We start from the raw sequence: 19,214 nt of genomic DNA, 5'->3' as shown, positions 1-19,214 counted from the left end.
AAAAGGGTACATCTATAGCAATCTAATCTTTGACAAACCCAAAGATACCACCATTAGGGACAAAAATTCATTATTCGGAAAAAAACTGTTGGGAAAACTGGAAATTAGTATGGCAGAAATTAGATATGGATCCACACTTAACACCATGATCAAAATGGGTCCATGATTTAGGCATAAAGAATGAGATCATAAATAGATTAGAGGAACAGAGAATAGTCTACCTCTCAGACCTGTGGAGGAGGAAGGAATTTATGACCAGAGGAGAACTAGAGATCATTATTGATCACAAAATAGAAGATTTTGATTACATCAAACTAAAAAGTATCTCCTACAAACAATACTAATGGAAACAAGATTAGAATGGAAGTAACAAATTGGCAAAATATTTTTAAAAGTAAAGGTCCTGACAAAGGTCTCATTTCCAAAATATATAGAGAACTGACCCTGATTTATAGGAAACCAAACCATTCTCCAATTGATAAATGGTCAAGGGATATGAACAGACAATTCTCAGATGATGAAATTGAAACTATTTCCACTCATATGAAAGAGTGTTCCAAATCACTACTGATCAGAGAAATGCAAATTAAGACAACTCTGAGATACCACTACACACCTGTCAGATTGGCTAAGATGACAGGAACAAATAATGATGAATGTTGGAGGGGCTGTGGGAAAACTGGGACACTGATACATTGTTGGGGGAGTTGTGGAAGAATCCAGCCATTCTGGAGAGCAATTTGGAACTATGCCCAAAAAGTTATCAATCTGTGCATACCCTTTGACCCAGCATTGCTGTTATTGGGATTATATCCCAAAGAAATACTAAAGAGCGGAAAGGGACATGCATGTGCCAAAATGTTTGTGGCAGCTCTTTTTGTTGTAGCTAGAAACTGGAAGTTGAATGGATGTCCATCAATTGGAGAATGGTTGGGTAAATTGTGGTATATGAAGGTTATGGAATATTAGTGCTCTGTAAGAAATGACCAGCAGGAGGAATACAGAGAGGCTTGGAGAGACTTAAATCAACTGTTGCTGAATGAAATGAATAGAACCAGAATATCACTGTACATTTCAACAACAATACTGTATGAGGATGTATTCTGATGGAAGTGGAAATGTTCAACATGTTCAACAAGAAGACCCAACTCACTTCCAGTTGATCAATGATGGACAGAAATAACTACACCCAGAGAAGGAACACTGGGAAGTGAATGTAAAGTGTTACCACTACTGTCTATCTACCCAGGTTACTTATACCTTCGGAATCTAATACTTAATGTGCAACAAGAAAATGGTATTTACACACATATATTGTATCTAGGGTATATTGTAACACATGTAAAATGTATGGGATTGCCTGTCATTGGGGGGGGAGAGAATGGAGGGGGTGGGATAATTTGGAAAAATGAATTTTAAAAAATGGTCTTGCCCTCAAAGTTTACATATTATTGCGGAAAATGATGTCAACAAAAAAAAAGTAGGAAGAAAATCTCTGCATAAGCAAGATAATTGTATAAATATTTTATATACATTGGATTTATCATATATTTTCACATATTTAACATGTAATTACAGGTCACCCAGGCTAGGAGGTGGAAGGAAGGAGGGGGAATGTTGGAACAGGAGGTTTAGCAAGGCTCAGTGTTGAAAACTTGCCATTTCATATGTTTTTTAAATAAAAAGGTTTCCTAAAAAATATTTTTAAAAGAAAACCTCCGCATACAGCCTGAGCAAAATCCTCATCTGATGAGCAGTTGCCTTGCTTACCTTGGCCATGGAGACCTCATTGGGTGATGCCCATTGTGACATGCTCTAGTTCATTGTGACATGCCTGAGAACACCCAAGGTTTTCTGACTTAAAGGTGATGATCTCGCCACAACAACCCAGTTGGATCCTGAAAGCAAAGGGAGTAGGATGTGTGTATAGAAGAATGGATGAGTGGACAAATAGACTATTAGACTAGATACATAGATAACTGGTGATGGATGGATGGGATAGATAGTATAGACAAATAGATTGAATAGATACACTTGATGCATAGTTAAAAAGATAATGATGAATAGATAAGTGAAAAGATAGATTTATAGTAGAAAAGTTTATAGGTAGAATAGAGATTTATAGGAAGAAAAGTGATATATAGGTAGAAAAGAGATTTATAAGTAGAAAAGCGATTCATAGGCAGAAAAGAGATTTATAGGAAGAAAAGCGATTCATAGGTAGAAAAGAGATTTATAGGAAGAAAAGCAATTTATAAGTAGAAAAGATTTATAGTAATTAAAGCGATTTATAAGTAGAAAACAGATTATTAGATAAAAAAAAGTGATTTTAGACAAGAGATTTATAGGTAGAAAAGGGGTTTATAGGCAGAAGAGAATGAATAGCTGCATTAAATATACATGGATAATGATTGAGTCAATGGAGGGTTAGGTAAATCAGTAAATAAATTACTGGAAAAAGAGATCCTTTCTGGTCCTCATCAGCATCATACCAAGTGCTCCTGTCAAAGATTGAGACTGCCTTCAGGTCAGTATTAAACTATTATATTTTATTCTTCAATATTATAGAAGCTAAAATGGTTGCTTTCTATCTGGCTTGGGAAATATTTGACTTCTCTTTCCTTCCCTCTTCCCCCACCCGCAAAAAATTCCAGTTTGTGGATGGTTATTCCAGTAGATCAAATGGACACATATCTTTCACTTATGCTGTAACATTTTACCTTTTCAGGCATCCTATAAGCCACTGCTAAAGCAGAGGAGATACTGAACCACTTGTGATCAGATGCTGGTGATATTGAAGGAATGTCTTCGGACCTCAGTGATCTACATAAACTGGGATTTAGCATGTTCATGAAGGTAAAGCAGCTATATAGAGATAATCTATCTTCAGTTTCCCTCCTGCAGTCAGTGTTAATAAGGGGTTGAAGGTAGGGCCAGGTTGCTGACTAACCCTATATGTACTAGAAGTACAAATAATCTGGGAAATAGAGAGCCTACCTTTACAAACAAACAAACAATCAAAAGCAGATTCTTTGAGTTCAGAAACTATTTTCTTTTTCATCATCCTATGCCTGGTTCCCAGAAACAAGATGACTTGCTCATATTAGAGGTTTCATAAATGCTTGTTGAATTCAGTTACATATAGATGAAGACCTTTTCTAAAATTATTGGCAGCTGGCTGGTACAGGGGATAGCACTGTTGGACCACACTTGAATCAGCACCTGATTTCAAACACCAGCTGTAGGACTCTGGGCAAGTCACTTAATCTGTGTTTGCCTCAATTTCCTCATCTGTAAAATGGGAATGGTACAATCATTTTTGCTCCACCGAGAATAAGCCTTTGAGAAATATTTGTTTTCAAGTGGAGTCACAGCATCGTGGATTTTGAGCTGGCAGGAATATTTCAGGGTTTCTGCTTCCATATTTTACAGAGAGAGTTACTGAGACTCAAGGTAGTTAAGTATATTTAGTATATTGTCCCAGCGCATACAGGTTGTAAAAGGCAGAGACAAGATTCAAACAGATCCTGTTTATACTATCATGTTAACTCTAAGTGTTCATTACATATGTGTGTATGTGTGTGCATATATGTGCATCTATATTTCCATACTTCATCTTAAAAAAAAATTTGGTGGGATGGGATACGGAAAAGACACTGTAATAAAGTAACATTAAACAAGTGGAATTTTGCTCTGCTGATTATTTCTTACCTGCATGACTTTTTTTATCACTTAAACTCCCTGAGCGTCAGTTTCCTCACATGTTAAATGAGATACTTGAGCTCCATGACCACAAGGAGACTACATTTCTAGTTCTAAAATTCTGATTCCACAGCTGAAAATCTATGAAAATTATGTCCTAATGTAAGATCTTTATTTGATCATTAATGAGTCATATATTAACCTGACATGCTTGTCTGATGGCTGACCCCATCCTTGTTATGGTGAATGTTACAGGTGAGCCGACCTCATCCCGGTGACCATCCACTCCAGATCCTCTTTGTGGTTGGTGGGGTAATGATATCGGAAGCCAAAATGGTGAAAGATCTTGTTTCTTCCCTGAAGCCTGGAACACAGGTACTGAACCCTAAATAACAGGACATGCATCTCCCTGGCTCAAGGATGGGAGAGTCTGGCTGTTCCCATAAGGGTGGGTCTGAGCCTTAGGGGTAGCATCAGAGAAAACATGGTCTATATTACTTTGGAGATGGTGAAGCACTGTGTAAATGTCAGATACTATTCTTACTACTACTATTATTACTCGTACTCTTACACCTATTATTATTACTACTACTTCTACTATTACTCCTCTTCCTACTCCTATTAGTATCACTCTTAAGATTACTACTATTACTCTTCCACCAACTACTACAATTACTCCCACTCTTATTACTGTTATTATTCATACTACTCCCATTCCTTCTAGTTTTCTTCCTCCTGCTACTACTACTATCATTGCTCTTATTCCTATTAATACTCCTTCTACTGCCACTACTACTATTATTTGTAATACTACCTTTACTATTACTATTACTACTATTTCTGCTACTACTAGTGTAACTCCTATTCCTAGTATTATTACTATTGCTATTACTACTTATTCTGCTACTATTATTCCTACTTCTATTGCTTTTACTACTCATACTACTACTACTTCTTCTACTCCTCCTCCTACCACTATTCCTTTCTCCCTACTATTACTATAATTACTATTACTATTACTACTACTACTACTACACTTACTTCTATTACTTTTAGTACTCCTCCTATGAGTACTGTTAAATTTTCTAGTGCCATGACCAATTTATTGCCCTTCTAGGAGCGAACAACTTAACTTAACAACTTAACCATTACAACACCAGAAAGGGTTTCAGTGACATGGTACAGTGGATAGAAGGCAGTGCCTTCAAGGCAGGAAGACTTAGAGTTCTAAATTTTCTTCCAACACTTACTATCTGTTTTGACCTTAAACAAGTCATTCCACATCTGCCCTCAGTTTTCCCAATAGTAAAACGGTGTTTACACTAATCACTATTTCCTAAGTTGTTTTGAGGGTCAAATGAGATAATGATTATAAAATAGTACAGTGCCTGACACATAGTACAAATGTTAGCAAGTTATTCATATTTTTTATTAATTTTTAATTATAGCATTTTTTGACATTAAATATGCATTAGGTAATTTTTTTTTTCAACATTATCCTTTGTACTCCTTTCTGTTCTGAATTATTCCCCTACTTCCCTCCATGCCCTCCAATAGAGGGCAGGCATTCCCATATATATTAAATATCTCATAGTAAATGCTTGGTACAATATATATGTGCAGAACCAAATTTTATTGTTGTTGTTGTTGCAAAGGAAGAATTGTATTCAGAAGGTAAAAAATAATCTGTGAAGAAAAACAAAAAACAAACAAATAAAAAAAAAAATGCTCACAGTTTACATAACCCAGTGTTCAGGTTCTGGGTTTAGCTGATTCTGTCCATCATTGCTCAATTGGAATTGGATTAGCTCTTCTCCATATTGAAGATATACACTTCCATTAGAATACATCCTCATACAGTATCATTGTTGAAGTGTATAAAGATCTCCTAGTTCTGCTCGTTTGATTCTGCACCAGTTGATGTAAGTCTCTCCAAGGCTCTCTGTTTTCCTCCTGTTGGTCTTTTCTTAGAGAACAATAATATTCCATAACATTCTTATACCATAATTTATCCAACCATTCTCCAATTGATGGACATCCGTTCATTTTCCAGTTTCTAGCCACTACAAAAAGTGCTGCCACAAACATTTTGGCACATATAGGTCCTTTTCCCTTCTTTAGTATTTCCTTGGGATATAAGCCCAGTAGTAGAACTGCTGGGTCAACGGATTTGCAGATTTTGATAACTTTGGGGGCATAATTCCAGATTGTTCTCCAGAATGGTTGGATTCTTTCACAACTCCACCTACAATGCATCATTTTCCGAATTTTCTCACAACCGCTCCAACATTCACCATTATTTGTTCCTGTCATCTCAACAAATGTGACTAGTGTGTAGTGCTATCTCAGACTTTGATTTGAAACTTGTAAGTGAATTTGAAAATTGTCTGTTCATATCCTTTGACCACTTTTCAATTTGAGAATGGCTTGATTTCTTATAAATTAGCATCAATTCTCTTTATATTTTGAAGATGAGGCCTTTATCTGAAACTTTAACTGTAAACATGTTTTCCCAATTTCTTACTTCCCTTTTAATCTTGTTGGCATTAGTTTTTCTTTTTTTTTTTTTTTAATGCAGGAACTTTGTAATTTGATGTTATCAAAATTTTCTATTTAATGATCAATAATGATCTCTAGTTCTTTTTTGGACACAAATTCCTTCCTCCTCCACAAGTCTGAGAGGTAGAGTATCCTATGATCCTCTAATTTATTTATGTTCTCGTTTCTGCCTAAATCATGGACCCATTTTGATCTTATCTTAGTATGTGGTTTGAAATGTGGGTCCATGCCTAGTTTCTGCCCTACTAATTTCCAGTTTTTCCAGCAGTTTTTGTCAAATAATGAATTCTTATGCCATAAATTGGGATCTTTGGGTTTGTCAAACACTAGATTGCTATTTTTATTCACTATCTTGCCCTGTGAACCTATGCTACTCCACTGAACAATTAGTCTATTTCTTAAACAATACCAAATGGTTTTGGTGACTGTTGCTTTATAATATAGTTCTAGATCAGGTACAGCTAGACAGCTAGTCCACCTTCATTTTTTTTTTCATTCTTTCCCTTGAAATTCTCGAACTTTTGTTGTTCCATATGAATTCTGTTGTTATTTTTTCTAGGTCTTTAAAAAAGTTTCTTGGGAGTCATATTGGTATAGCACTAAATAAATAGATGAGTTTAGGGCGTATTGTCACCTTCATTATATTCTCTCGGCCTATCCAAAAGCACTGAATGTCTTTCTAATTAAATCTGACTTCCTTTTTGTGGCAAGTGTTTTGTAATTTTTCTCATATAATTCCTGACTTTCCTTTGTTAGATATATTCCCAAATATTTTATACTATCGACAGTTATTTTGAATGGAATTTCTCTTTGTATCTCTTGCTGTTGGATTGTGTTGGTAATGTATAAAAATGCTGAGGATTTATGTGGATCTATTTTATATCCTGCAATTTTGCTAAAGTTCTGAATTATTTCTAATAGCTTTTTAGCAGAGTCTTTGGGGTTCTCTAAGTATATGTATATATAAGTATATATATACATATATATATATACATATATATATAAGTCTTCTGCAAAGAGTGATAGTTTGATTTCCCCATTTCCTACTCTTAATTCCTTGAATCTCTTTCTCAGTTCTTTTTGCTGAGGCTAGTGTTTCTAGTACTATATTGAATAGTAATGGTGATAGTGGGAAACTCTGTTCCACTCCTTATCTTACAGGGAAGGGTTCCATAAGATATTTACTGACATTTTTAAATATATGTTCCTTATGATTTTAAGTAATAGTCCATTTATTCCTATACTCTGAAGCGTTTTTTGTAGGAATGGATGTTGGGTTTTATCAAATGCTTTTTCTGCATCTATTGAAATGATCATGTATTTTATTTATTTGATTATTAATGTGGACAACTATACTAATAATTTTCCTAATATTAAACCAACACTGCATTCCTGGTATAAATCCTACTTGATCATAGTCTAATATCCTGGGAAGATTTCCTGAAGCCTTTTTGCTTATATCTTATTTAAATTTTAGCATCAATATTCATTAAGGAAATTGGTGTATAGTTTTCTTTCTCAGTTTTCAATCTACCTGGTTTTAGGTATCAGTACCATGTCTGGATCATAAAAGGAATTTGGTAGGACTCCTTCAATCCCTTTTTTTTAAAAATAGTTTATATATCATTAGACTTAGTTTTTCTTTAAATGTTTGGTAGAATTCACATGTCAATCCATCTTTTCCTGGGGATTTTTTCTTAGGGAGTTGGTTAATAGCTTGTTCTCTTACTTTTTATGAAATGGGACTATTTAGACTACTTACTTCTTCCTCTGTTAATCTGGGCAAGCTACATTTTTGAAGGTATTCTTCCATTTCTTTTAAGTTATCGAATTAATTGACATAAAGTTGAGCAAGTAGCTCCTAAGTATTGTTCTAATTTCCTCTTCATTAGTGGTGAGTTCTCCCTTTTCATTTTCAAGGCTAAGAATTTGCTTTTTCCAGTAATAAGGGGAAATTTTATATCTTTAGAGGCTTATTTGAAGAAAATTGAGAAAGAGAAGATTAACGAATTGGGCTTACAACTTAAAAGGCTAGAAAAAGACCAAATTATAAACCCCCAACCAAAAATTAAACTCGAAATACAAAAATTAAAAGGAGAAATCAATAAAATTGAAAGTAAAAAAACTATTGAATTAATAAATAAAACCAAGAGTTGGTTTTATGAAAAAGCCAATAAAATAGATAAACCTTTGGTAAATTTGATCAAAAAAAAAGAAAGAGGAAAATCAAATTGATAGTCTTACAAATGAAAAGGGGGATCTTTCCACCAATGAAGAGGAAATTAGAGAAATAATAAGGAGTTACTTTGCCCAACTTTATGCCAATAAATTTGATAACTTAAGTGAAATGGATGACTTCCTCCAAAAATATAGGCTCCCTAGATTAACAGAGGAGGAGATAAATTGCTTAAACAGTCCCATTTCAGAAAAAGAAATAGAACAAGCTATTAATCAACTCCCCAGGAAAAAATCCCCAGGGCCAGATGGATTCACATGTGAATTCTACCAAACATTTAAAGAACAATTAGCCCCAATGTTATATAAATTATTTGAAAAAATAGGGGATGAAGGAGTCCTACCAAATTCCTTTTATGACACAGACATGGTACTGATACCTAAACCTGGTAGATCGAAAACTGAGAAAGAAAATTATAGACCAATCTCCTTAATGAATATTGATGCTAAAATCTTAAATAAGATATTAGCAAAAAGACTTCAGAAAATCATCTCCAAGATAATACACTATGATCAAGTAGGATTTATTCCAGGAATGCAGGGCTGGTTTAATATTAGGAAAACTATTAATATAATTGACCATATTAATAATCAAATTAATAAGAACCATATGATCATCTCAATAGATGCAGAAAAAGCATTTGACAAAATCCAACATTCATTCTTACTAAAAACTCTTGAGAGTATAGGAATAAATGGATTATTCCTTAGAATAATCAGGAGTATATATTTAAGACCGTCAGTAAGCATAATATGCAATAGAAATAAACTGCAACCTTTCCCAGTAAGATCAGGAGTGAAACAAGGTTGCCCACTATCACCATTACTATTCAATATAGTACTAGAAACGCTAGCCTTGGCAATAAGAGCCGAGAAAGAGATTCAAGGAATTAGAGTAGGAAATGAGGAAATCAAACTATCACTTTTTGCAGATGACATGATGCTATACTTAGAGAACCCCAAATACTCTGCTAAAAAGCTACTAGAAATAATTCAAAATTTCAGCAAAGTGGCAGGATACAAAATAAATCCACATAAATCCTCGGCATTTTCATATATCACTAACAAAATGCAACAGCAAGAGATACAAAGAGAAATTCCATTCCAAACAAATGTTGAGAGTATAAAATATTTGGGAATCCATCTACCAAAGAAAAGTCAGGAATTATATGAGAAAAATTACAAAACACTTGCCACAAAAATAAAATCAGATTTAAATAATTGGAAAGACATTCAGTGCTCTTGGATAGGCCGAGCGAATATAATAAAGATGACAATACTCCCCAAACTAATCTATTTATTTAGTGCTATACCAATCAGACTCCCAAGAAACTATTTTAATGACCTAGAAAAAATAACAACAAAATTCATATGGAAGAATAAAAGGTCAAGAATTGCAAGGGAACTAATGAAAAAAAACTCAGAGGAAGGTGGTCTAAGTGTACCTGATCTAAAGCTATATTATATAGCAGCAGTCACCAAAACCATTTGGTATTGGCTAAGAAATAGACCAGTAGATCAGTGGAACAGATTAGATACAAAGGACAAAAAAGGGTACATCTATAGCAATCTAATCTTTGACAAACCCAAAGATTCCAACATTAGGTATAAAAATTCATTATTCGGAAAAAACTGTTGGGAAAACTGGAAATTAGTATGGCAGAAATTAGATATGGATCCACACTTAACACCATATACCAAGATAAGATCAAAATGGGTCCATGATTTAGGCATAAAGAGGGAGATAATAAATAGATTAGAGGAACAGAGGATAATCTACCTCTCAGACTTGTGGAGGAGGAAGGAATTTATGACCAGAGGAGAACTAGAGATCATTATTGATCACAAAATAGAAGATTTTGATTACATCAAACTAAAAAGTTTCTGTACAAATAATAATAATGCAAACAAGATTAGAAGGGAAGTAACAAATTGGGAAAATATTTTTAAAAACAAAGGTTCTGACAAAGGTCTCATTTCCAAAATATATAGAGAACTGACCATAATTTATAAGAAACCGAACCATTCTCCAATTGATAAATGGTCAAAGGATATGAACAGACAATTCTCAGAGGAAGAAATTGAAACTATATCCACTCACATGAAAGAGTGTTCCAAATCACTACTGATCAGAGAAATGCAAATTAAGACCACTCTGAGATACCACTACACACCTGTCAGATTGGCTAAGATGACAGGAACAAATAATGACAAATGTTGGAGGGGATGTGGGGAAATTGGGACACTAATACATTGCTGGTGGAGTTGCGAAAGAATCCAGCCATTCTGGAGAGCAATCTGGAATTATTCCCAAAAAGTTATCAAACTGTGCATACCCTTTGACCCAGCAGCGCTACTACTGGGATTATATCCCAAAGAAATACTAAAGAGCGGAAAGAAACATATATGTGCCAAAATGTTTGTGGCAGCTCTATTTGTTGTAGCTAGAAACTGGAAGATGAATGCATGTCCATCAGTTGGAGAATGGTTGGGTAAATTGTGGTATATGAAGGTTATGGAATATTATTGCTCGGTAAGAAATGACCAGCAGGAGGAATATAGAGAGGCCTGGAGAGACTTAAATCAACTGATGCTGAGTGAAATGAGCAGAACCAGAAGATCACTGTACACTTCAACAACAATACTGTATGAGGATGTATTCTGATGGAAGTGGAAATCTTCAACATAAAGAAGATCCAACTCACTTCCAGTTGATCAATGATGGACAGAGGTAGCTACACCCAGAGAAGAAACACTGGGAGGGGAATGTAAATTGTTAGCACTAATATCTGTCTGCCCAGGTTGCATGTACCTTCGGATTCTAATGTTTATTGTGCAACAAGAAAATGATATTCACACACATGTATTGTACCTAGACTATATTGTAACACATGTAAAATGTATGGTATTGCCTGTCGTCGGGGGGAGGGAATAGAGGGAGGGGGGGTAATTTGGAAAAATGAATACAAGGGATAATATTATAAAAAAAAAATATATATATATATATATATAATAAAAAAAATACTTTGATTGACAAGTAGATAAATAGAAATATTTTCAAAATATGTATATTGTATACATATTGTATATGTATATGGTACAGTCCTCATTAAATAATATATATCTATAAAAAAAAAAAAGAATTTGCTTTTTCTCTTTCCTTTTTTTAAATCAGATTTACTAAGGGTTTGCCTATTTTATTGTTTTTTTTCATAGAACATACTCTTAATTTTAACTAATAGTTTGTTTTTGTTTTTTTACTTTCAATTTTATTAATCTCACCTCAAGTTTCGTGTTTGTCTCGGGGTTTTTAATTTGTTCCTTTTCTAGCAATTTTAGTTGTAAGCCCAATTCATTGACCCTCTCTTTCTCTATTTTATGCAAGTAGGCCTCTAGAGATATAAAACTTCCCCTTATTACTGCTTTGGCTGTATCCCACACATTTTGGTATGATGTCTCATGATTGTCATTTTCTTGGTTGAAGTTATTAATTATGTCTTTGATTTGCTGTTTTACCTAGGCATTCTTTAGTATAAGATTATTTAGTTTCCAATTATTTTTTGGTCTATTTTCTCCTGGCTTTTTATTAAATGTAATTTTCTTTGCATTGTGTTCTGAAAAGGATGACTTTACTATTTCTGTCTTAATGCATTTGATTTTGAGGTTTTTCTGTCCTAGGATGTGATCAATATTTGTATAAGTTCCATGAACTGCTGAGAAGAAAATGTACTCCTTTCTGTCTCCATTTAGCTTTCGGCAAAGATCTATCATATCAAACTTTTCTAGTATTCTATTTGCCTCTTTGACTTCTTATTTATTTTGTGGCTTGATTTATTTAATTCTGAGAGTGCAAGGTTGAGATCTCCAGCTATTATAGTTTTGCTGTCTATTTCTTTTTGCAATTCTCTTAATTTCTCTTTTAAGAATTTAGATGCTGTCTCACTTGGTATGTGTATAGGTTTAATATTGATACTGCTTCATTATCTATGCTACCCTTTAGCAGGATATAATGCCCTTTCTTATCTCTGTTAATTAGGTCAATTTTTGTTTTTGCTCTATCTGAGATGAGCATATCTACCCCTGCTTTTTTGACTTCACCTGAAGCATAGTAGATTCTGCTCCACCCTTTTACTTTTATTTTGAATGTATCACATGTTTTTACGTGTGTTTTCTGCAAATAATATATAGTAGGATTCTGGCATTTAATCCAGTCTGCTAATTGCTTCCTCATTATGAGGAAATTTACACCATTCACATTTATGGTTAGAATGACTAATTCTAGATTGCTTGCCATCTTGTTGACCTCTGCTTATGCTTTTCTCCTTTCCTTCCCTCTTTCCTCCTTTCATGGGAGGTTGGGAACATCATCAGTCACCTGTCTTCCCACTAATCAGACCCTTTACAGAAAAGATTATAGAGAACAAAAAGGAAAAGAAAAAGAGGGGGAAAAGGGAGAAAAGAGAAAGTCATATCTTTATCAGTCAACAGCAGATTTTCATCAACAATTTCCTTGGGTACAATTCCAGGACACCAGGCCATCAGTTTCCTTGAGAGTAGTGGGATGGAGTCCCTATGCCTATGATGAGAGAAAGCCTGCAGGTCAATTTAATGAAAAGACTATTGCACTGAGAGGTCCATGACCTGAATCTAAGTCATCATTTCATTTCTTCTATTTTCCTTATTTAGAAAATGTAGTTGGATAAGGAGGAAGAAAGGGCTGCTTCTCTGTAGAGAAGTGAGAAAGGGGGGAATTCTCAGCCTCACGGGGAACAGACCCCAGCCCATCTTGGCTTGGACTGCCGAAAGAGCCTCTTGCATTGTGTCCTATGTAACAGAAGGTCTCAATTCCATGGAATGGGAAGGTTTCAAGAGTTAGAATTACTTAACCCCAATCATACTGCTCCTAAACAACATGGTGCTCATAAAGCTTCCATTAAATTTCAATCTCCCTTTCCCTTCCCAATAAGATACCTTCATATATACTTTAGGGCCAGCATTTTCAAAGCCTAAAGCTGATGTGTTTTGACTATTTGGGTGAATTATTTGGCCATTGTGGATGAATATTGTGTGTGTGTGTGTCTGTGTGTGTGTGTGTGTGTGTGTGTGTAATCATGTGTGAGTACATATCTGTATATTCCATATAGAAACTCATACTATATCATAGTCTCTGAGGGCCTTGTTGATAGTGAGATTATGTAAACTACAAATGGAGAAGTGTTTTCCTTGAGTTCGAACTTTATATTATTCATAGAAGGATTTGTCCTTCTTTTGTTGTATTTAAGATTTTTTTTTCTGCCTCAAAAAGAGCAAGGATGACACCATATTGATTTTAAAAAGGCATTTTCTCTTTGGAAAGGAAGATAACCTACTATTGTAGAGACCATGCTTTCCTCTGGAATCTATCTTACATAAAACCCAAGGTTTATGGCCTAAATAATCAAAGTTACTTTCATAATATATTTTTACTTTGAAAGACCAATTTTTTTAAGGGTAAGGCCTATATTTAAACCAGAATGAGTAGATGTTGCCAAGTATGCTTAGATTGCACTTCTAGTTAGATTTTTTCTTCTCTGACCCAAATTAGAATTCTTCTACTTTTTTTTATAAGTTTTATTGTCATTTATATTTTTATATCACAGCTTCTAATAATAATAATAATAATAAAGTAATGAAATTACATTTATTTAATGTTTGAAAGTTTGCAGAAATAGTTCATCTGATGCAGTAATACAAGGTGGGAACTTTTCTCTCCATTTTATAGATGAGGAAACTAAGGACGGCAGCTTTGTTCACTGTCAGTTGTGGTTCACCCTTTATTTCTAAAGAGGACTAACAACATTCAGCCTCAAGGTCACAATAATTGACATTTATAGGGCACTTTTGTTGTTTAGTTGTGACGACATTTGGGGTTTTCTTGACAAAGACACTGGCTACCACTGCCCTCTGACCCTAGCTTTAGACCTGTCCAACTCCATTTTACACAGCCAATGCAGAAGGTCTGGTATTTGAATCCACAGCCCCCAGCTCCAAAGCCAGACCTTCCCAGTGTACCAGACTTCCTCCATTCTACATAGACAAGCCTAAAGGAAAGATCATCTTTCACCCAATGCTTGCTTGGTTCTGGAAGGCCCCTTGTACCAGGAATGGAGACCCAAATCAGAGGAAGGTTTGAGTTAGGAGGTGGAGCAGCCAGAACCTCAGGACCCCACGCTTGAAATTGAAGCAGCTATTCGTCTTTGGAGCGAGAGAGTGGTATTAGAAGGAGGGAGCAATTCTAACTGAAAGCAAAATAACTTTCTGTCCAAATTCTCCGCAGTAGAGTTGCTGTCCACAGTAGTAGAGAACAAAAACCAAGTGTACAGGTTCTGAGGGAGGATGAAGAGTGATGAGCACAGATTCTGAGGGTCCAAGTTGGGAAGGATGATAAGCAGTGATGAGCACAGATTCTGAGGATCCAAGTTCAGAGTGATGATGAGGAGTGATGAGCACAGATTGAGGGTCCAAGTTCAGAGTGATGATGAGGAGTGATGAGCACAGATTCTGAGGGTCCAAGTTCAGAGTGATGATGAGGAGTGATGAGCACAGATTCTGAGGTCCAAGTTCAGAGTGATGATGAGGAGTGATGAGCACAGATTCTGAGGTCCAAGTTCAGAGTGATGATGAGGAGTGATGAGCACAGATTCTGAGATGGAGCATAAGGTAGCCACCATCTTGCTGCCCCAAGCCATGAACCTCAGAAAATCTTAAATTAGATTGCATTCCGTTCTTGAAACTTGGAAAATGGGGTCTGTCTGCCCGGAAACCTGAGTCAATTAAAAGGAAATAACCCATGCCCTTTGTGTTTCTTTCACGATGGCTGAGGCAGGACTTTCCCTCCCTAATTATATGTGGTGTTTCCCCACCCCCTCCTCTTCTTAGGTATTTTGCTGTCCAGGGGACTCCTGAGCCCACTTAACATTACAGAGCTGTTATTTGCAATGGATCTACTTCATCCTGACATTGGCAACTGAGCCAGATCCATCTGCTAAGAAGATAAGACTTAGCCATCTCCAAAGACCCTCTCAATTGACACCAGTAGAGATATGTTTCCTAAACTCTACCCTGTTACTAATTGTGGGAATAATTGAATCCTGCCTTAAGGCCTTGGATAATGGGGAGAGGGGTGGGGGAGAAGAGAGAGATTGCTGTTGTGGAGTTTTGATCTATACTCTGGAGTTTATTGTACTGGTGGTGGGAAGGGGAGAGATGTTGTTGCTGAGTTTGATGTGGTTTAAAAAAAAAAAAAAGTTTTTTTCTGTTTCCAAAAGTGTCAAGTTGTCATTTTTCAGCTCCCACATGATTAGTGATGTTTCCCAATTTCGTCTGTGCTATCTGGTGATTAGATTTGCCAGCTTGTTAATCCTAAAGAAATACTTGTTGGCAAACTTATTGGGTAAATTACATTTTTCCCTTATTTGCAGCTAGCCCATACTGCTGATGGGTAAAGCTGGCTATCTTATCTGGGTTTGGGAATAAGAGAGGGAGGCAGATTTCTTCTTCGAGATTGTGAAACAACTGTAACCAGGACCTTTGCCATCAGAGGCTGGGAACCGTCTGAAAGTCTGGGAGCAAAGAGCAGGGCTGTTGTGTTCTAGCCAGAGAAGTCCCAGAGAAGCTAGGAACTGGCCCTGCTGAAGTCTTTTGGATCTTCCAGGAGGAGCAGAGCAGCCATTCCACACCTGGAGGGCAATTCAGAATGACAAGGGACTGGCTTTGAGATTTGCATCCAGGTGCTTCCCCTCAGCTCCAGGCGAAGGCTGAGCCAGAAAATAATTGGTGTCCCCACAGGCTTGTGCTAGAGCCCCCCATTCCCCCTTTGAAGTTTCTTCTGCCTGACTTGTGCTCATTATAATCTATATGACTGAAATGTAAAACTTCTGTTTCTGAAAATCTAACCTTTCTTCAGAAGCTGGGAACCTAAATCCCCTGGATGAAGAAGGGGGATAGTAAGAGTGCTAGAAAAGCAAATGGGTGCTCTGGAGCCACCAAGATTGGAGATGGGAAAACCCCTTCTGATTTGATTCCATAGATAGTGGCAAACCTCAGGTTAGCCACAAAAGATGTTTACACTGAATGATAAAGCTGGAACAATACCTCTTGTGAATTAATGTATAGGCCCTGGCAAAGAAATGAAACCAAACTAACTCCCAAGCAGGATGCAGCCTTAATTGGATGAAGGGCCCCAGAAGGCCCTGAACAAGCCAGTCAAGCCAGCTTCCAGAACTAGTCCTTAGCTTGGGCTTGGGAATCTTCCCAGGGTGTGGAAGAGAAGGAGGTCTGGATTGCTCTCTGACAGCACCTTCTCATCCTCCATCTTGGGCTTTCCACTTCTGGGCTTGGGTTTGGACAGTCTCATCTACAGAAAACCACCTCCTTGAGGGCAAGAACTGTTGGAGCTTTTCCGTGGCAGCTCTGCCATTTTTCCACTTTGAATCACTTCCAATTTACCAATATTTCTTAAGGAAACAAGCATTTATTAAACTCCTATGTACCAAGCACTCTGGTAAGCACTTTACACATATTCTCGCCTTAACAACACTGAGAGGTAGGTGCTATTATCCACACACTCAGTTAAAGAAACTGAGGCAACAGGTCAGCAAAATAGAGGCTAGATAGAAACAGATCTTGTCTTGTACAGACAACCCTGGCCTAATTTACAAGGGGATTCTAGATCTGCAGCATTCAATGGGGTGGTTTCCAAATTCTACATGATGAAAGGTACCTGATGAAGCTGTCTGGGTTGTTAACCATGGCCCTAGCTCCTCTTGCTTTTCAGCAAAACGTAGGTTCCATCCCATGAGCAATATGTGGGCTTAGCTCCCTTTCCCGCTGGCTGCTTCTACTCATGTCCCTAGTTTCTGGTCTCTATGTCTTTTGTGACCGTATCATTCATTTGGTAGCCTACCTCATCCATCAGCCTTAGACTACTCAATCAGCAAAGCACAAATAAACAAGGAGCAAACATATATTACAGACTTGCTATGTGTCATATGTTACACTAGACCCTGGAGACATAAAGATAAAAACAAAATGGTCTTGCCCTCAAAGTTTATATATTATTGCGGAAAATGATGTCAACAAAAAAAAGTAGGAAGAAAATCTCTGCATAAGCAAGATAATTGCATAAATATTTTTATATACATTGGATTTATCATATATTTTCACATATTTAACATGTAATTACCAGTCATCTAGGGAAGGAGGTGGAAGGAAGGAGGGGGAATGTTGGAACAGGAGGTTTCACAAGGCTCAGTGTTGAAAACTTGCCCCTTCATATGTTTTCTAAATAAAAAGGTTCCCTAAAAAATATTTTTTAAAAGAAAACCTCCGCATAAAGCCTGAGCACAGTCCTCATCTGATGAGCAGTTTCCTTGCTTACCTTGGCCATGGAGACCTCATTGTGTGATGCTCATTGTGACACGCCAGAGAACACCCAAGCTTTTCTGACTTAAAGGTGATGATCTCGCCACAACAACCCAGTTGGATCCTGACAGCAAAGGGAGTAGTATGTGAATATGAGAATGGATGAGTGGAAAAATAGACTAATAGACTAGATACATAGATAACTGGTGATGGATGGATGGGATAGATAGGATACACAAATAGATTGAATAGATACACTTGATGCATAGTTAAAAAGATAATGATGGATAGATAAGTGAAAAGATAGATTTGTAGTAGAAATGTTTATAGGTAGAAAGTGATTTATAGCAAGAAAAGTGATATATAGGTAGCAAAGACCTCTATAGAAAGAAAAGTGATTTATAGGTAGAAAAGAGATTTATAGGAAGAAAAGCAATTTATAGGTAGAAAAGAGATTTATAATAATTAATGTGATTTATAACAGAAAGAGATTTTTAGATAAAAAAGGGATTTATAAGTAGAAAAGAGATTTATAGGTAGAAAAGAGATTGATAGGCAGAAGAGAATGAATAGCTGCATTAAAATATACATACACCCCCCCAAAAATATTGCAGTTTGTGGATGGTTTTTCCAGTATATCAAATGGACACATATCTTTCACTTATGCTGTAACATTTTACCTTTTCAGGCAACCTATAAGCCAATACTGATGCAAAGGAGATACTGAACCCAAAGTGACCAGATTCTGGCGATATTGAACACATGTTTTTGGGCCTCGGTGATCTACTGCAAACCGGATTTAGATTGTTGTTGGGGAGTTTTGATCTATACTTTGGTGTTTATTGTACTGGTGGGGGGAAGGGGAGAGATGATGTTGCTGAGTTTGATGGGGTTTTAAAAAAAAAAAAAAAGTTTTTTTCTGTTTCCAAAAGTGTCAAGTTGTCATTCTTTCAGCTCCCACATGATTAGTGATATTTCCCCGTTTCTTCTGTGCTATCTGGTGATTAGATTTGCCAGCTCGTTAATCTAAAGAAATACTTGTTGGCAAACTTATTGGGTAAATTACATTTTTCCCTTATTTGCAGCTAGCCCATACTGCTGATGGGTAAAGCTGGCTATATCCTATCTGGGTTTGGAAATAGGAGAGGGAGGCAGATTTGTTCTTCTTTGAGATTTTGAAACAACTGTAACCAGGTCGATCGAAAACTGAGAAATAAAATTATAGACCAAATTCCTTAATGAATATTGATGCTAAAATCTTAAATAAGATATTAGCAAAAAGACTTCAGAAAATCATCTCCAGGATAATACACTAT

General features: G+C 36.2%; 1 long non-coding RNA gene across 1 annotated transcript; it reads left to right on the top strand.

Moving 5' to 3' along the window:
* The first annotated feature begins 1,889 nt into the window (after window positions 1-1,889).
* Window positions 1,890-18,823, top strand: LOC141560874 (uncharacterized). Its single transcript, XR_012487855.1, has 4 exons — window positions 1,890-2,527; window positions 2,729-2,856; window positions 3,958-4,077; window positions 18,587-18,823. It is a non-coding gene; the product is annotated as an uncharacterized LOC141560874 (long non-coding RNA).
* Window positions 18,824-19,214: the final 391 nt, after the last annotated feature.

This window comes from Sminthopsis crassicaudata, chromosome 3, assembly GCF_048593235.1.
Source record: "Sminthopsis crassicaudata isolate SCR6 chromosome 3, ASM4859323v1, whole genome shotgun sequence".
NCBI lineage: Eukaryota > Metazoa > Chordata > Mammalia > Dasyuromorphia > Dasyuridae > Sminthopsis > Sminthopsis crassicaudata.
Note: the sequence above shows the minus strand (reverse complement) of the source record. Positions and strands in the feature narration are given on the sequence as shown.